Source organism: Vombatus ursinus, unplaced genomic scaffold (genome assembly GCF_900497805.2).
Source record: "Vombatus ursinus unplaced genomic scaffold, bare-nosed wombat genome assembly UNPS02014772.1, whole genome shotgun sequence".
In the NCBI taxonomy this organism is placed as follows: domain Eukaryota; kingdom Metazoa; phylum Chordata; class Mammalia; order Diprotodontia; family Vombatidae; genus Vombatus; species Vombatus ursinus.
In genome coordinates this window covers 6,792,373-6,810,087 of record NW_020954550.1, presented here as the reverse complement: position 1 = coordinate 6,810,087, position 17,715 = coordinate 6,792,373, and the positions used below count along the sequence as shown (strand labels likewise).

Sequence of the window (17,715 nt, the reverse complement as noted above, 5' to 3'; positions counted from 1 at the left end):
TAATCTTCTCTCATTCCTTAATTTTATTTTCCAGATATCACCCCTTCATCTTCAACTCACCCTGTGCCCTCTATCTATCTATCTATCTATCTATCTATCTATCTATCTATCTATCTATCAATACATACATATAATTTTTTCCTCCCACTACCCTAATACTGACAAAGGACTCATGAGTTACAACATATCATCTTTCCATGCAGGAATGTAAACAGTTCAACCTTAATAAGTCCCTTATGATTTCTCTTTCCTGTTTACCTCTTCATGTTTCACTTTAGTTTTGTTTTTGAAAGTCAAATTTTCTATTCGCTCTGGTCTTTTCATCAAGAATACTTGAAAGTCCTCTATTTCACTGAATGACCATTTTTTTCCCCGAAGGATTATACTCAGTTTTGCTGGGTAGGTGATTCGTGGTTGTAATCCTATCTCCTTTGCCCTCCGGAATATTATATTCCGTGCCCTGCAGTCCCTTAATGTAGAAACTGCTAAATCTTGTGTTATCCTGATTGTGTTTCCACAGTACTTGAATTGTTTCTTTCTGGCTGCTTGTAATATTTTCTCCTTGACCTGGGAACTCTGGAATTTGTCTACAATATTCCTAGGAGTTTTCCTTTGGGGATCTCTTTCAGGAGGTGATCAGTGAATTCTTTCAATTTCTATTTTGCCCTCTGGTTCTAAAATATCAGAGTAGTTTTCCTTGATAATTTCTTGAAGGATGATGTCTAGGCTCTTTTTTTTTTTTTATCATGGCTTTCAGGTAGTCCAATAATTTTTAAATTCCCTCTCCTGAATCTATTTTCCAGGTCAGTTGTTTTTCCAATGAGATATTTCACATTTTTTAATTTTTCATTCTTTTAGATTTGTTTTACACTGTCTTGATTTCTCATAAAGTCACTAACTTCCAATTGCTCGATTCTAATTTTTAAGGAAGTATTTTCTTCAGTAAGCTTTTGGACTTCCTTTTCCATTTGGCCAATTTTGCTTTTAAGGGCATTCTTCTCCTCACTGGCTTTTTGGACCTCTTTCGCCATTTGGGTTAGCCTATTTTTTAGGGTGTTATTTTCTTCAGTATTTTTTGGTCTCCTTTAGCAAGCTGTTGACTTGTTTTTCATGATTTTCTTGCATCACTCTCATTTCTCTTCCCAGTTTTTCCTCTACTTCTCTTACTTGCTTCTCAAAATCCTTTTTTGAGCTCTTCCATGGCCTGGGAGCAATTCATATTTTTCTTGGAGGATTTGGATGTAGGAGCTTTGTCTTTGTTGTCTTCTTCTGGTTGTATGTTTTGATCTTCTTTGTCAGCAAAGTAAGATAATATAGTCTGACTCTTTTTGCGCTGCTTGCCCATGATCCCAGCTAATTACTTGAGTTATAAACTCTTTGTTAAGGTAGGGGTTTGTTTCCAGTGTGGAGAATGTATTGTCCCAAGCTTTGGGGGTTTTGTGCAGCTGTTTTCAGAGATACTTCTAGGGACCTGTAAATTTTTAGTTCTTTCAAGGTGGTATGATAAGGGGAGAGGTGTTTACTCCCTTCCTGGCCTGTGCTCTGGTCTATGATTGACCACAAGCACTCTTCTCTGTCTTGGAACTGTGAGGAGGATGTCCTCTCCACAGCCACTACAAGCTCCACCACACCAGTGCTCCTCCTTGCCCCAGGACCGCCACCCAGAACTGTGACCCAGATCCAAACACGGGCAAAGCAAGAGAATCCTGCACCAGCAGAGAGATCCCTGCAATCCCCCTCTGATCAGCCACTCAATTCCCCCTCAGACTGTGGGCCAGAAGCTCAGGAGGCAGCCGCCGCTCCGACCTGAGTTCCGGGACTGGAGCTGAGACCACCACACTCCTCTCTCTCACTGTAGACACAGACTTTTCCCAGTGATCTTCTAAGTTGTGTTCATGAATTGAGAGTTCTGGAAACTGCCACAGCTGCCTGTGATTCAGATCTCTGAGGCCTGCTCCAGGTTTGCTGAGGCCTGCGTGCCCATGCTGAGCTGCATTCCTCTCCCAGCCCGGAGCGATATACCTTTCTGATTAACCATCCAGGTTGTCTTGGGCTGGAAATTTGTTTCACTCTGTCTTTTTGTGGGTTCTGCTGTTTTAGAATTTGTTTAGAGTCATTTTTTATAGGTATTTGGAGGGGTTTGGGGGAGAGCTCAAGCAAGTCACTACTTTTACTCTGCCATCTTGGCTCTGCCTTCAAAGACCCTTTACTCTTACCAATGGAACCTAACTGTAAGGGATCCTGAAGAGCAAGAACTTCCCTTCAAAATTCAAAGAAAAAACTCTCTAATATTGGATTTTCAGGCATGGTGACAGAGGCAGGAAGCACTGCCTTACCTCCCTCAAAACACATTACTGCCTTCTTTACTTAATCTATAGGCTGATTTTTGGTCTTCTGGATTTCAAAGAGAAGACCCTGATCATATAGACCCCATAGAGAACACTTACCAGGAGCATATTTAGTGACTGTATGCCCCCCAAACTCAAGTTGAGTCTTTCTCATTGTATCTAGGGCTGCCAGCTTTCCCACCAGATGATGGCTAGTTGGTTCCTCTTCTTTCTGTGTTCTGCATAAGGTAAATAAAGCCCTTAAATCCTAGCCTTTACCATTCAAATTGAACTATATTCTCTCTTCAATGTCTTTTCAGACTTCAGTTCCTTCCATTGTTCTATATTGAAGGGAAACACCAAAAAAATTTTTTTTTTTTTTCACAGAAACCACCTTTGTATCTGATATGCCTTAGAGCCTTCACCACAGTAGCTAGGGCTTAACCACAATACACCCAGAACTGTTGTGCTGAACCCACTCAGAAGGTTTTCTTTATCAGTTATGTTGGTAAATTTCCGTAAATTTTCAAGAACAACTTGCAGCTTCTCCTCTATAGTTCAATATATCATGTTTATGCTTGTCCCAGTTCACTCTATTCAACAAACATTTACTTTTTTTTTAAAAAAGGGTTGATTTTTTTTTAAATCATCCCCGTTTACAAATACATCCCTTCCTCTTCCTTATTCAGGGAGTCATTCCTTGCAATTAAGGGAAAAAAAGAAAGAAAATAAAATTAGCAAAACTAAACAACATATCAACTGAGTATGATGGTACATGCAATTTTCCACACCCACAATCCCCCACCTCTGCAAAGAATGAAGAGAGCACATTTTCTTGCTTCCTTGCTTGAGGCCAACAGAAGTCATTATAATCACATAGCACTCAGTTTCAGTTTATTGTTGCTTTTTACATTTACATTATGATAGTTATTCTGTATGTTATTTTCCTGGTTCTTTTTACTTCATTTTTCATCATTTCATAGAAATCTTCCCATGCTTATTTGAATTTTTCATATTTATCATTTTTTATGGAGCAGTAATCCATTATATGTTCAGCAAATGTTGATTAAGTCCTTACTGTGTACAAAGCTCTGTGTTAGTGGCTGAGAGAAGGTACATAGTTAAGAGAAGATATGATTCCCACCATCATGGAGTTTACTGTTTGGAAAGGCAACAAGATCTAAACATAGATACTTAGATTGCTGAAACACTCACACACACACACAATCTAATCATGAGAAAGATGAGAAATAATATATTTTGTCACATGCAAGTTGGAGATTCTTCATAGATGAGGGAATCAAGAAAATTTACGTGGAACAAGTGGCATTTAAATTGACTTTAAAAATCAGTAGAGACTTCAAAATTCAAAAGGAGGGCATTTAAGCATAGGGAGCCCCATAAACAAAGAGACGGATGTGAGAAGGCAAAATATGTGGTTAGGAAACAGTTTGGCTAGTGTGTAGTATACCTGGAGGGGCAATAAAATTCTATTGTTGGGTAGTCCCAGAGTGTGGAAGGACTTGAAAGCCAGGCAAAGAAATTTGAATTTGATCTAGGAAGAGCCAATGATGATCTTTAAATATGAGTGACATGACTGAATGCATCATAAGGACCTCTAGTTTGGCATTTGTGTGAAGGAATGGAGAAAAGAATGGAGGTAGGAAGTCCAGTTAGGAGGCTATTACCATAGGCTGGAAGCTATAAAGATGTGGTGATGGTGGAAATAAAGAGAGAGGGACCGAAAGCAGAGCAGAATTAGAACCACTCAGTAACTAATTGACTATGAAAGGAGACAAAAAAGGACCTTTCAAAGATGACATCAAAACTTTGAGCATGGAAGTGAGGATGAATGGTGGTACCATTCAGATAGACTTAGAAATGTGAAGTCAGGAGGAGGAACAAGTTTAGGGAATAAGATACTAAGCTTAATTTTGGACACTCTGATTTAAAGTTTCTGGAGCACAACCCTAAGAGATGTCTAATAGGTATTTGAAGATGTGAGTCTGGAACTTAAAAGATAGGACCCAAGTCATTGATTTGAGAGTCATCTATATAGTTGAAGCTATAAGAATGAGTGAAATTGCTAAGGGAGAAAATATATAAAAAGGAGACAAGCTGGCTATGGGCAGATTTTGGGGGAAATAACAACCTTAAGGGGTCAAGAATGGTACTAGAAACCACCGAACAAGATAAAGAAGGAATGGTTGGTAAGGGAGATGAAAATATTTAGTGGGAAGGGATAGATCAACAGCTTCACACACTTCAGAGGTCAAAGAGATGATAACAGAAAAATTAAAAAATTAGATTTGGCAACTAAAAGGTCATTGGTGACTTTTGAGAAGGCAATTTCAATAGAGTTATGGGGGCTGAAGGTAGATTGCTAGGAGATGAAGAGAGAGAAAGTGTGGTGGAGAGCAGTTGAGTGAAGATCAACAGGAGAAACCAAAACAATGCCGACATGAGAATATAGTTCAGAACATTGTACAGAGGAAAGGAGAAAAGGGGCTGTTTGAGAAGCAGATCATGAACTTGGCATGGAGTCATAGTGCAGTTGGAATGTAGGATTTCAATTATCCAGACATCTGCCAAAAACAGAGCAGTAGATACATTCTTGGCTTGCCTTAACAAGAATTTAATTCTTCAAAAGGTGGAAAAGACATAAGAGATATTACTATTCTGGACCTGATTTTTGACTATCAAGGAAGAACTGGTTGTTGAAGTAGAAATGATGGGAACTTTGGAGGAAGTGACCACTCTGTTTTAGAATTTATGATTGAGAAGGAGTGGAAATCTGGGCTTACTCTCGAAGTCATCTGAGGTATTGGCACAGTAGATTTAGATTGGCTTGGCAGCAGAGAGATCCACCACCATTAGAGGTAGCCTTCTCCTATTGCTTTTCTCCTTAACACACTCTCCCAGCCAGAGCTGTCCATCTGAGCTACCTGACTGTTCACATGGCTTAGACAGAATGAGTCAACAACTGTATTCCTCCCAGGAGGACCAGCAGGCTTTACCATTTACCCTTACATATACATTTCTACATTCGCTCCTCTTGACAATCACATCCACTCTCAGTTACCCTTACAATCATGTATCATCCATACTATTGTCTTCAGTTATACTACACAGGATGGCTCAAACATCTTGGTGAACTAAACTAAACTTGCCACCCCCATTTACATATCACAATTTGTGTCGCCATTTCCCAAACGAGAAACATCTACCTTATTTCCAGTTCTTTGTTGGCACAAAATAATGCTGCATTGGTATTTTTAGATTTATGGAAACTTTTGTTCAGCCTTGCTTTCTTTGAGGTCTTTGTTTAGCAGTGCGATTTCTATGGCCAAAGATATGAATATTTTAGACATTTCCTTAGCATAATTTCAAATTGCTTTCCAGAATTGTTGGACATATCAAAGCTCCACCAACAATGTATTAGTATGCCTATCTTTTCTCTACACTTCTAATTTCTTTACCTTTGCCACTTAGCTGGGCCTAAGATTAAATCTCAGAAATGTTTTTATTTACATTTCTCTTATTATTAGTGATGTGGAGCAATCTTTCATATGATTATAAATATTTTGCAAATTTTTCTTTTCAGAACAATTTGTTACTATTCTTTAACCACTTATCCATGTGAGAATTGTTCTTAGACTTATAGATTGTTTTTGTTCCTTTTATTCTTAGGACATCATGTACTTATTCTCCTGTTCCTCAAACATTAAGTATATATTATATGAGAAACTTAATATATGAAAAATTAAAAAAAATAGGTACAGGTCAGTTCCTGATCTCAAAGAGCTCACAATCAAATAGGGAGGAAAAGATATATTCCAAATTTACTATGAGGCAAGGGAGGATATCATAAATGCAAAGCAAAGGTCTAGGCAAAGTACTCTGAGAAACTTACAGAGGGAGAAGTCAAATTTTTTTTTCTGGTGAGGCAATTGGGGGTGTAAGTGACTTGCCCAGAGTCACACAGCTAGTGGGTGTTATGTGTCTGAGGCCAGATTTGAACTCAGGTCCTCCTGACTCCAGGGCTGGTGCTCTATCCAATGCACCACCTAGCTGCCTCAGGAGAAGTCATTTTTAAAGGCTAGTAGTAGGGTGAGGGAAAACTTCATGGAGAAGGTGGTACCTGAATTGGGTTTTGATGCAAGAAATGACTTCAATAGGTGGTGGGGGGTATACAGTTCATTGTAGATTTGTGGACCAGTTTGAACAAAACACAAAGGACAGGAGAGGGCAAGAAGAGAGTGGGGGTGAAGTGGGGTGGACTCAGTTTGGCTAAAATGTAGAGTAAATGATAAGAAATAGTCTGAATGATACAAGATTGTAAAGGTAGATTGGAGCAGATGTGATTTCCATGGGGAGTGAGTGTAGAGATGAGAGAAGAGAGTCAGAGACAGAACCTGACAAATGGTTATTCAGTCTCTACTATCTTTAGTACTGGGCGACTATCCATCCCATGAAGATCTTTTATATGAGGCATTCTTCCACAACTCTAATCAGTAGGAAGTCATTCTGAAAGTGAAGTTGAAATAGATCTCTCTGGGATTTCTATCCAGTGGTCTTGGTTCTGCCTTCTGGAACTATTCAGAATAGGACAAATTTCACTTCTATAGGGCAGCCCTTCATGAGCTTGAAGGCAGTCATTATGTCCTTTTAAGTTTTTTCTTCTCTAAACTAAGCATACACAGTTCTTTAAGCTCTTCCTATGTGATGTGGTTTTAATATTTTTCATTCTGGTTGTCCTCCTTGGGATTTTTTCCAACTTGTTAATGTTCCCCTTAGGATGTGGTCCTCAAAGCTGAGTCACAATATTCTATATGTGGACTGACAAGGTCAGAGTTCAACAGAGCATAATAGGAATATTACCAATCCTTTTCTGGGCACTATGCTTTTCTTAATGTAGCTGAAAATCATATTAGCTTTTTGGGTATGGAGGTGCAGCCACATCCCATTAAAGACTCTAACAGTATTCACAGATTTTTTTTCTCCTTGGTGCAGAAAATGGAAACAAAATAGGACCTGAATAGTTTTATCTTCTCTTTATCATCTCTAGTATTACATGATCTTCTTTGTTTCATATGTATTTATGTATGTGTGTATACATATATACTGACATATGTATTACATGCTTATATAAAGAAGGTGTTAAGGAATTGTCCTACAGTCCCATAAGGTGATGGCTATCTCTACTGTACTATCAGAATTTCATTTTTCAGACCCATCTTCATTTTTTTAGTTGGGGCCATAAAAATATATGTTTGTCTTTCCCTTCCTTCTTCACTGTTAAAACACTTAAAATGATAGGATTTTGTCACTTCTACAAGACCAACCAGCTCTTTTTTGTTAGTCATAATTATACTCAAAGCAACTGGTCCTTTAGCTCTTGAAAAATGAAATACTTGGTAGAGAAGTCAAAAACTTATCATATTCTCTGACTTCCATCTTCACCTGTTGAATTCCTTTCAATACTTTAAAGTCTACTTCATTCAGGAAGCATTCCTTGACTGCCTTGCTTCGTTTTCTCCCTTCAAGCCTCATACAGAATTTGTTGAGTTATTCTCTAGTGCACTCATCACGTAATCTAGTTTTATCTCCATTTTAGACCGTAAACTCCTTGAGGACAGTGGTCTGGCACAGTCTTCTGCACACAGTAGCTACTCAATCAATATTTTTGGTTGATCAATTTTGACTGCAGACCACAGAACAACACTCCATCTGAGAACCTCTAAATGTTAAAGAACAGAAATTATGGTTATATAAAACAATGAGGAATTACTTTTTGAAATCAATTTCATCAAGTGTTCTATACTAGTAATTTAAATTAACCCAATTTTACCCAAACAAAACAAAGGAATGTATTTTTTCCAACACAAAACATGTATATATAAAAAAAGAAGTGCATCCAAGTTTCAAAGTTTTTAGGTTAACTTGGAAGGTTAAAAACACAAGACATAATATATTAGGTCATCTCCATCCTTAGAGGTGTCACTGTGTCGAACACTGAAAATCATTTTAGAATGTTAAACAACAGCTAACTGAAACAACATTCTCTTTAGACTACAATACTTTGAATCCCTTGCTGAGGAATATCCGATTGTCTCAGCAATATTAAAATCTTGTTTTAAGACTACAAACTCCTAAATTTAGAGCTTGAAAGGACCTCCAAGGCTATCTAGTCAAGCCCTCCAATTTTACAGATGAGAAGACTGAGGGCCCAAGAAATTAATGTATCAGGGACTTTCTTTTAAGTAACATAAGAGGCAGCTAAGTAAAGCAATGAAGTCAGGAAGACCTGAGTTAAAATCCAGCCTCAGATACTAGCCATGTGACCTCTGGCAAGTCACCCTCTGTCTGCCTCAATTTTCTCAACTGTAAAATGGAAATAATAATAGTACCTACCTCCCAGGATTGTTGTTAGGATTAGATGAGATAATATTTGTAAATGCTTAACCCAGTGCCTGGCAAATGGTAGGTACTTAGTGAATGCTGGTTTCCTTCTCTTCTCCTTAACATTACACGTGTATAAATGGATCCTGCGAGTTGTCCATCTGTCATCTCTTACTCTTGCTACATGGCTGGCTCATATCCTTTTCTGGTCACAAATCTCTGATGATATTGTTTACATTGCTTTTTTTGTGGTCAATTCATGAAATATGCTAAAATCTATTTATCCCCAGTGGAAATCTCTTCATTAACCTTTGGGTAAAACTCAATTTTCCCCCATGAAAATTATATTAATTCATAATTTTTAGCTATAAAGCATCAGTAGGAGAACATGGGTGCTTAAAACATGCATTTTTGTTTGAAGAGGAAGCTTGGGGTTCATGGAAAACGCCAAACAATATCCTAACTGCAATTTCCTCATTAATTCTGGGTCCCATCTGCAATGTCTATCCAAGACATATGTACTGATAGACCATATGTATTTTTTCATCCACGTGGTTTTTCCTGGGTGCAAAATTAAACTGAAATCTTTTGAGTAATTATGACTCTTATTAAGGAGACTTTTCAATGTTCCAGTACTTGAAGCAATAGGCATAATGGATCAGCTAACAACAGCATCTGGAGTACCTCACCAGCTCTAGGGAATCTCTTTTCCATTTGGAGTCTTTGCTGGATGTCCTCTACATCAACAGAAAACATCTTTGGAGAGCATACATCTCATTTGATATAAGTGGGGTGTAAGGAAGGGAACATGCATTTATTAATAGCCTATAATGCACCAGAAATATTGCTAAGTGTTTTATAAATAGTATCTCATTTTATTTGATCCTTATAGAAACCTTGTGACGTAGGTGTTATTATTATCCTCATTTTGTAGTTGAGGATACTGAGGTATGCAAAAGTTAAGTGACTTGCCCACAGTCACACAGATAGGAAGTATCTGAGGCTGGATTTGAATTCAGGATTTCCTGACTCCAGGCTCAGGGCACTATCCATTGTACCACCTAGCTGCCATCCAGTATTCTCTTTCAATGAAGTCACCTCTGTTGTTTCAATGATGTTACATATGCTTTGTTAGAGAAGAATATTAAGACTGTTTTACTTTAAAGAATAAAATGTTTTTTAAACAAACAGCAAATACAATGGGGTCTTTTATTCCCTGTAACTTCCAGGCAATTGTGTGAATATGAAGATCAACTGTAGAATATTGTTCATGAAACCTTATCTGTTCCCTTCTTACATTTTTATCAAGGATACCCTAGGGGCAGCTAGGTGGCACAGTGGCTAGAGTACTGGCCCTGAAGTCAGGAGGACCTGAGTTCAAATCTGGCCTCAGACTACACACTTGACACTAGCTGTGTGACCCTGGGCAAGTCACTTAACCCCAATTGCCGAAAAAAAAAAAAGGATACCCTTAAGATATGTGTAATTTACTCTCATAAGCATTTGTAAAGATGAGAAAGTAAGGATATATAAGATCTCATTAACTTTTACCAGGGGTGGTCACAGCTCTGCCTGGTTTCAACTCCATGGAACAAGATAGCCCTACCAGGATAAAATGATCACGTCTAATCTCATTGCCATGCTGCTAACTCAAGCCTCAGATACCATCTCCCCCACTCTCTTCTCCCCTGTGATTAGAAGGTTAAAGGGTAGAGTTTTAAACTTCTCTCAGAGCTTTCCTTTATAGAGGGAAGAAATTGGATTTCCAACTTACACCATTCTCCATCTACAGCTCTGCCTGGTTTCAACTCCATGAAACAAGATACCCCAAGGCACCCATAGCCCTGGTGTCTCCCCTCCCTCATACACCTTCTAGCTTCCTCTTGTGGGTTATCTTCCCCCATTAAATTATAAGCTCCTTGAGGGCAGAGACTATCTTTTTTTTTCTTATTTGTATCCTTGGAGTTTAGTGCAGTGCTTGGCATACAGTAGACAATAAAAATCTGTTGAATTGAATAGATATCTTTTTGGCTACCTTTTTGGTATTAATAAAGTCCATAATTTTCTTCAGTTACTTGGCATTTTCTTTTCTTTCAGACACCTTGAGAATCAATACTGCAATGATCTCACAACTGTTTCACCTCCAAGATGATCTTCTTTCCTTTGTTTAGTCAATTTATTGTGGAAATATTGATCAATCTCACATGTGCATTTTTAATCTCCCTTTCAGCTTTATCTTTAAATACTTTTGAGTTGATCTGACTTAACTGAGTATCATGAAAAGCTTACTGTAAACTCATCTTCCCCTCCTTTACTTTTTCATGTTTTATAAAGCAATACAGCTCATAATCATCCCATATCCTTTTCTGTAAGATTTTGCAAATGATTTGCCCCTTGGCTAGTAGTTTGGCAAGGAAATCAAGTGTTTTCTAACTAAGGTATTTTTCTAGCCTTTTTTTGGCTTTGCTTTGGCAATTGCTTTTTTAGCAATGTTTTGCATTGGTTAAACTTCCATAGGAAAAAAAAAGGTAGTTCATGTCAGTGTTTATTCCTTTATCCATTTCCTATTTTTCAGCATTATTTGTCAGTTGGAGCTGAGTTAATAGCATGCTGTATCTTCACATTTTCAGTCTTTCCTTCAACTCAAAGTTGATTTTGAGCTTTGTTCTAATATGTCAATGACCTTGCTGTCTACAGACAACTGATTGAAAAATGACATCCACATTTGGTAAGTAAATGTCTCCTGTTTATTAAGATAAAAATTATTCATTATTTTTTGAAGTTTTTTGGGATTATCATCTCTTAATACCTACCAAATTTTTTCTTGAAATTATTCACAAATTTTAAATTACTAAGTCATTTCTTAAACTATTTGTTATATATAGGTGTGAGACTTCTGTAGTCTGCAAACTTTTGACTTTCACCTCACAAAACTGAACCATATTTTCAATTTTTTGTCATCTTCCTTTCATCTTTGCACTGAAATTATTGAAAATACATGTTGATTTAATTTGGAGTATCATATCTAGTTCTTTGAAAAGTTTCTTTATATCTGCATCCTCTGTAGAGGATGCTGGCTCAATAAGCTGCTGTTATCTTCATGGTGGTCATTTTGCTCTCTGAAATGTGAGATGATCAGATAACTAAGTGACCCTATAAATTACATTTCTTTGGCCTTTGGATACACCATAAAATCCATTCTACCATCTCCTTTATTTACCTCTTCAAGGAAACCTATAAGCCATCCTTCCATTTAGCTACAATTTCTTTGTATCATCTGGTTTCATGTATAGCAAGAATGTTAATATTAATATGATATAGTTCCTTCAATAATATGTCCACTTGTTGGTCAATGGACAAATCTCACATTTAGGGTACCAACAATTAAGTGAATATGCATATATAGTCTCGAAACAGTGATTATTCATGTTCTAGTCTTCTTTTTCTGCTACTTGGCAGAGGCAGAAGAAAGAGATCTCACAGAACTAAGGGTCATTTTGTGTGTTCCTTTCTTTCACAAATTGCAATGGCCAAAGAATTCCATCAACCTAGTGTCCATGATCATGATAATGAGCCTCTCTGTACTTAGCTAGATTGGTCCTCAGAAAAATAGTTATAGTCTATTGCCTTTCTAAGTTTGGTAAAACCTACCAGAGCCTGTAGTCTTCAGGGAGAGACTTCAAAAATTGAGACACTGAGTAGGACCTTAATGAGGGAACTGAGGGTAGAATCAATTAAACATAGAGCTAGGTGTTAACTTGAGAATCTTCAGCAAGAAATAAGATTTCTCTGTATTGTTAATCCACAAAAGGTACATTTAAGGTAAAATATGTATTTGAGACAATTTCTCAATGGAAATTCAAAGGAAAATTCTTCCTTTTTGCTTTGGAGAAGCAGTGTGGGGTGACTGAAAAGATATTGGATTTGTAGTCAAAAGGCTTAAGTTCAAATCTTGACAATGATGTGATTTTGGCAAGTCACTTAAGTTTTCTGAGACTCAGTTTTCCTCATTTGCAAGATGAGTATAATAATATCTGCTCTGTCTTCTTTTAGTTGTCCATTGGAAGCACTAAGTGAAATAATATATTTATTTTATAAGCTGAGAAGCACTATATAAATATAAATATAAAGGATTATTGTTATTGACTTTAAGTGATGGTTCAGTTATTATATCAGAAATTTCAGATCAAAAGGCCTAAATAGAGATTGACTATTGAGACAATGTGGACAATTCACCACTGGTGATGGTATTTGATCCTGAAAAAATAATAGTCAAATATTCAAGTGAAGTTCTGGGAAATTTTCCTTATAGAAAGCAATTGATCTTTCTGAAGTAAATGACTAGTTTTGGAACATTTACCTAAGTTTACATATTAATTACTTGGGGTCCTGAAGAGTTTAATGTGCCACATTTATAACGGCAGCATACAGAAATCAGCTGATTTTATTTATTTTTTATTTTTAAGCAATTAGGGTTAAGTGACTTGCCCAGGGTCACACAGCTAGTAAGTGTCAAGTGTTTGGTCTGAGGTCAGATTTGAACTCAGGTCCTCCTGTTTTCAGGGCTGGTGCTCTATCCACTGCACCACCTAGCTGCCCCCAATCAGCTGATTTTTAAGCTTTTTTTTTTCCTCTTACAACTCCAATTTCCAGGGAGGAATAAGATATAATCCAGTTAAGGGGATAGCAAACAAGTGAAACATGGAAAGAGAGGGAGGGGAGAGAGAGAGAGGGAGAGAGAAAGAGAGAGAGAGAGAGAGAGAGAGAGAGAGAGAGAGAGAGAGAGAGAGAGAGAGAGAAAGAGAGAGAGAGAGAGAGAGAGATAGGACACAGTGGATTGATAAAGTTTTTGAATTTTGCTTTCTATATATTAAAAAAACTGCTATTTTTTCAATAATCATCTTTTTTTCCCTCTTATTCTCTGCTCCCTACTAAAAGAAAAGAAAGAATACAAAACTTCTCTACTGTATAATCAGTCAAGAAAAACCTATTTGTTTATTAGTCCTTTTGAAAGAATGCAATTTTCAAGGATGTTATCAATGCATAGTGAAGAAAACATCCTCATTTGGGGCAAGGAGATTGATTGCAATTTCATAAACTAAAGAAAGAGGAAAAAAGCTCACACACTTGCAGAGTGATTTATCTTGTATTCCCTAACCCTTCCCAACACTTTGCTTCTCAAATTTATATAGAGTGCTGGAAAGGTTTGGAGCAAAAACTGATTTTTACTGGCAGTAACCTTCACAGTGCTAATAATGCAACCTAAAAGGGCCCAGAAGAGATCAAAGGAAAAGGAAATGAACAGCAGTATGAATCTGCATTTTAATATGTGAGTCTAGAGTAAAGCCAAGCCAAAGGAGATCTGTGCACACACAGGGCCTCACAATTATCAGACAATCAGATAGAAGAATGCAAAGTATCTATGTGTAATGCCATGATCAAACGGGAACATAGCTGCTAATTATGATGTCACAAAAGTTGTAAACTTGAATTTAGTCATGCCCAAGGAACTTGGGAACAGTTAACTCACGGTCCGGGCTCAAAGGAGTCCACATTTGCTGCCAATGAAAGTAGACTCTAGAGACGTGACTAGCATAAGGCAAATAGGCCTTTGCCCCAGGGAGCTGAGATCTGAGGTACAAAGATGGGCAAGTTTGGGGGGAGAGGATAGAAGGGAAGAAGTGCTTCTTTTCCAAGATAGCCACAGCCCTTATGCCTCACTTTGTGGCCTTTCATTAACTACTATGTCCATAGTAGTTCCATTTTGGTTTTAAAGTCCTGATTCAAAATAATCCTGGATCTTTGGATTTCTGACTAGAGGAAATTTAGGACCAATTTCATCACAGATTCTTGCACATATCATTCATTTGTTCATTAAAAAAGCATTTTAAAAAAATTTGCATGCCTTCCTGCAGCTCCTCCAATTGTCAAATGTATTTTTTTTAATATTTATTTTTAGTTTTCAACATTCACCTTTACAAGACTTTGAGTTTTAAATTTTCACCTCCTCCTTCCCCTCTCCTCTGCCCAAGATGGCATGCAATCTGATATAGACCATAGATGCACAATCATATTAAACATATTTCCATATTAGTCATTGTAAAGAAGAATTAGAACCAAAGAGAAAAATCATGAGAAAGAAATAAAAAGGAAAATTAGTATGCTTTGATCTGCATTCAAATTCCATAGCTCTTTCTGTGAATGTGGATGGCATTTTCCATCATGGGTCTTTTGGAGTTGTCTTAGATCATTGCATTGCTGAGAAGGGCTAAGTCTATCAAAGTTAGCCATTGCACAATATTGCTATTTCTGTGTACAATGTTCTCCTGGTTCTGCTCACTTCATTCAGTTCACGCAAGTCTTTCCAGGTTTTTCTGAAGTCCACCTGCTCATCATTTCTTATGCAACAGTAGTATTCCATTACATTCATATAACACAACTTGTTCAGCCATTCCCTAATTGATGGGCATCCCCTCAATTTCCAATTCTTGGTCAACACAAAAACAGCTGCTATAAATATTTTTGTACATGCGGTTTTCCTTTTTTATGATCTCTTTGGGATACAGACCTAGTAGTGGCATTGCTGGATCATAGGGTATACACAGTTTTATAGCCCTTTGGGCATAGCTCCAAATTGCTCTCCAGAATGGTTGGATCAGTCACAACTCCACCAACAATGTATCAGTGTTCCAATTTTCCCACATCTTCTCCAAAATCTATCATTTTCCCATTTTGTCATGTTAGCCAATCTGGTAGGTGTGATGTGTTATCTTAGAGTTGTTTTAATTTGCATTTCTCTAATCAGTAGTAATGTAGAGCATTTTTTCATATGACTATAGATAGGTTTAATTTCTTCATCTGAAAACTGCCTATTCATATCCTTTGACCATTTATCAATTGGGAAATGACTTGTAATCTTACAAATTTGACACAGTTCTCTATATATTTTAGAAATGAGGCATTTATCTTTCTGAATGATTCTTAACAATCATGATGTTACTGTCCCTTTAAAAGCCAAATTGCCCAGGTATCAGTAAATCACTTAATGGCTAGTAAGGAAAATATAATAACAGTTCCCCTAACTGAGAAGGTCATATGAAGCACTGATGGAATCAGTAGGATCTTTAGTGTTGGATATTTTTTCTGTGACTCCTGAAACAAAGGTTGCCAGGCAGCATGATTAAAAGGTGGCCATACATGCAAATCAGATGCTTTTGATCTTTCAGAATTGATATCTTTTGTTTTTACATCACCTTCAATTCTAAATAAATCCCTTCTCTTTTTCCTACCCAGAAAACCATCTCATGAAACAAAAAATAAAAAAGAGTACAAAAGAAATAAAGAAATTATGCAAGATTAATCAACATGTCAGTTGTTTTTTACAGTCTTTACAATATTCCACATCCATTATCCTTCATATCTGCAAAGGAGTGTGTGTGGACATTTCCTCAACTCTTATCCTTGGTTATTGTAATCACACTGTATTTAGTTTCTCTTTTTTCCTTTCCATTATTACTGTTATAGTCATTGTATATACTATGTTTCTGGGTCTGCTTACTTCATTATGTATCAGTCCACATATTTCTTCCAATTCTTTGAATTCTTCATATGTGTCATTTCTTACATTGCTGTAATATCCCATTACAATTGTGCACAACAATTTATTTAGCCTGGCCGAAAGAGTTGGATTTTCACCTTGTTTTTTGTTTTTTTTGCTATCATAAAAAGTATTGCTATGAATATTTTTGTTACATTGGATTATTCCCCCCCCATTTTTTTACCTCCTTGGGGTATGTGCCTAGCTATGGGATCTTTGGGTCAAAAGGTACACACACACACCCCCACACCCACACACACTCATAACACACATTCCAATATACATATGGTTCCAATGGTCTAAGCTTGTAATCATGAAAATTAGAACCTATCTCTGATTCTGAGATCACAGAATTCTTGGGGTGTCTGGACAAACATGGAGGATGGTGGAAGGGAACCTGAGAGAAGGCACAGTCTAGATCCTCGGCTCATCCAGAGGCTGGTGCCTTCTTTGACTCCTGTGCCCTGTATTTCCTCCTCTGGCTGCCTGCAGACGAGCCCAGCTGGAACAGCACCCTGGCCAAATGCCTCCCCAATCCTCTGTCTGGCTCTCTTTGTCCACGACACTGCCCCATAGGGGCCCTATGGCCGATTCATTGGGGTAGGACTTCTCTGCTCCACGCTGAGGAAAATGTTACTAAAGTGTTTCTAAACGCTGAGGGACATGTTCCTCACCTGGCCCAACCAGTTCCTCTTTGGCATGGCAGCCAATGCCCTGCCTCATCTCTTCTATCCCAGGGCCCTGAGCTGGCTCCCAATCTGCCAGGCCCTTTTGGAGTCTGTGGTAGTCGTCTTCAGCTTCAACTTTGGGCTCCTGCCGCCTTACCTCCCTTCCAGCCTGAGTCTCCCTGTGCTTGTATATACCACTCTTCTGGGTCTGATGCTGCAGCTGGCCTCTGACCCAAGGGAGATTTGTGGCACTTGGTGGCCTGTTTCTTCTTCAGCATCTCAGACGCTGTCCTGGCCTGGGACACTCTCCTCCGGCCCCTATGTTCAGGCCGTCTGATCATCATTGTCACCTACTATGCTGCCCAACCCCTGCTGGCTCTGTCACCAATGGAGGGCAGGGCCCCTCAAGTTGACTGAGCTCAAGGAGCCCCCTCACAAGTATGACAGACTCCAGGGAGGGGCTGATCCACTGGCCGGGTCCTTGCAAACCAACAAGTTGGAGCTCAGCGCTTCGCGTCCTCAACGAGCATTTTATTAAGTGACTAACAGGTGCTGAGCTCTTTGCTAGGTGCTAGTTATACAAATGCAAAAATGAAAGTCTCTTCCATTAGGGGGTTTCCATTGCATTGATGTAATTCTCTCCAGGTCTATTCTAGCTATGCTCTAGAGCCCTAGGGGCTAGCCATAGTACTCTCAGAGTCCAAAGTATGCCGCCAAGATC

At 38.0% G+C, this 17,715-nt stretch overlaps 1 pseudogene; it reads left to right on the top strand.

Annotated features, from left to right (window-relative positions):
• Positions 1-17,411, top strand: part of LOC114044074 — a 73,874-nt pseudogene extending 56,463 nt beyond the window's left edge.
• The last annotated feature ends 304 nt before the right edge of the window (positions 17,412-17,715 follow it).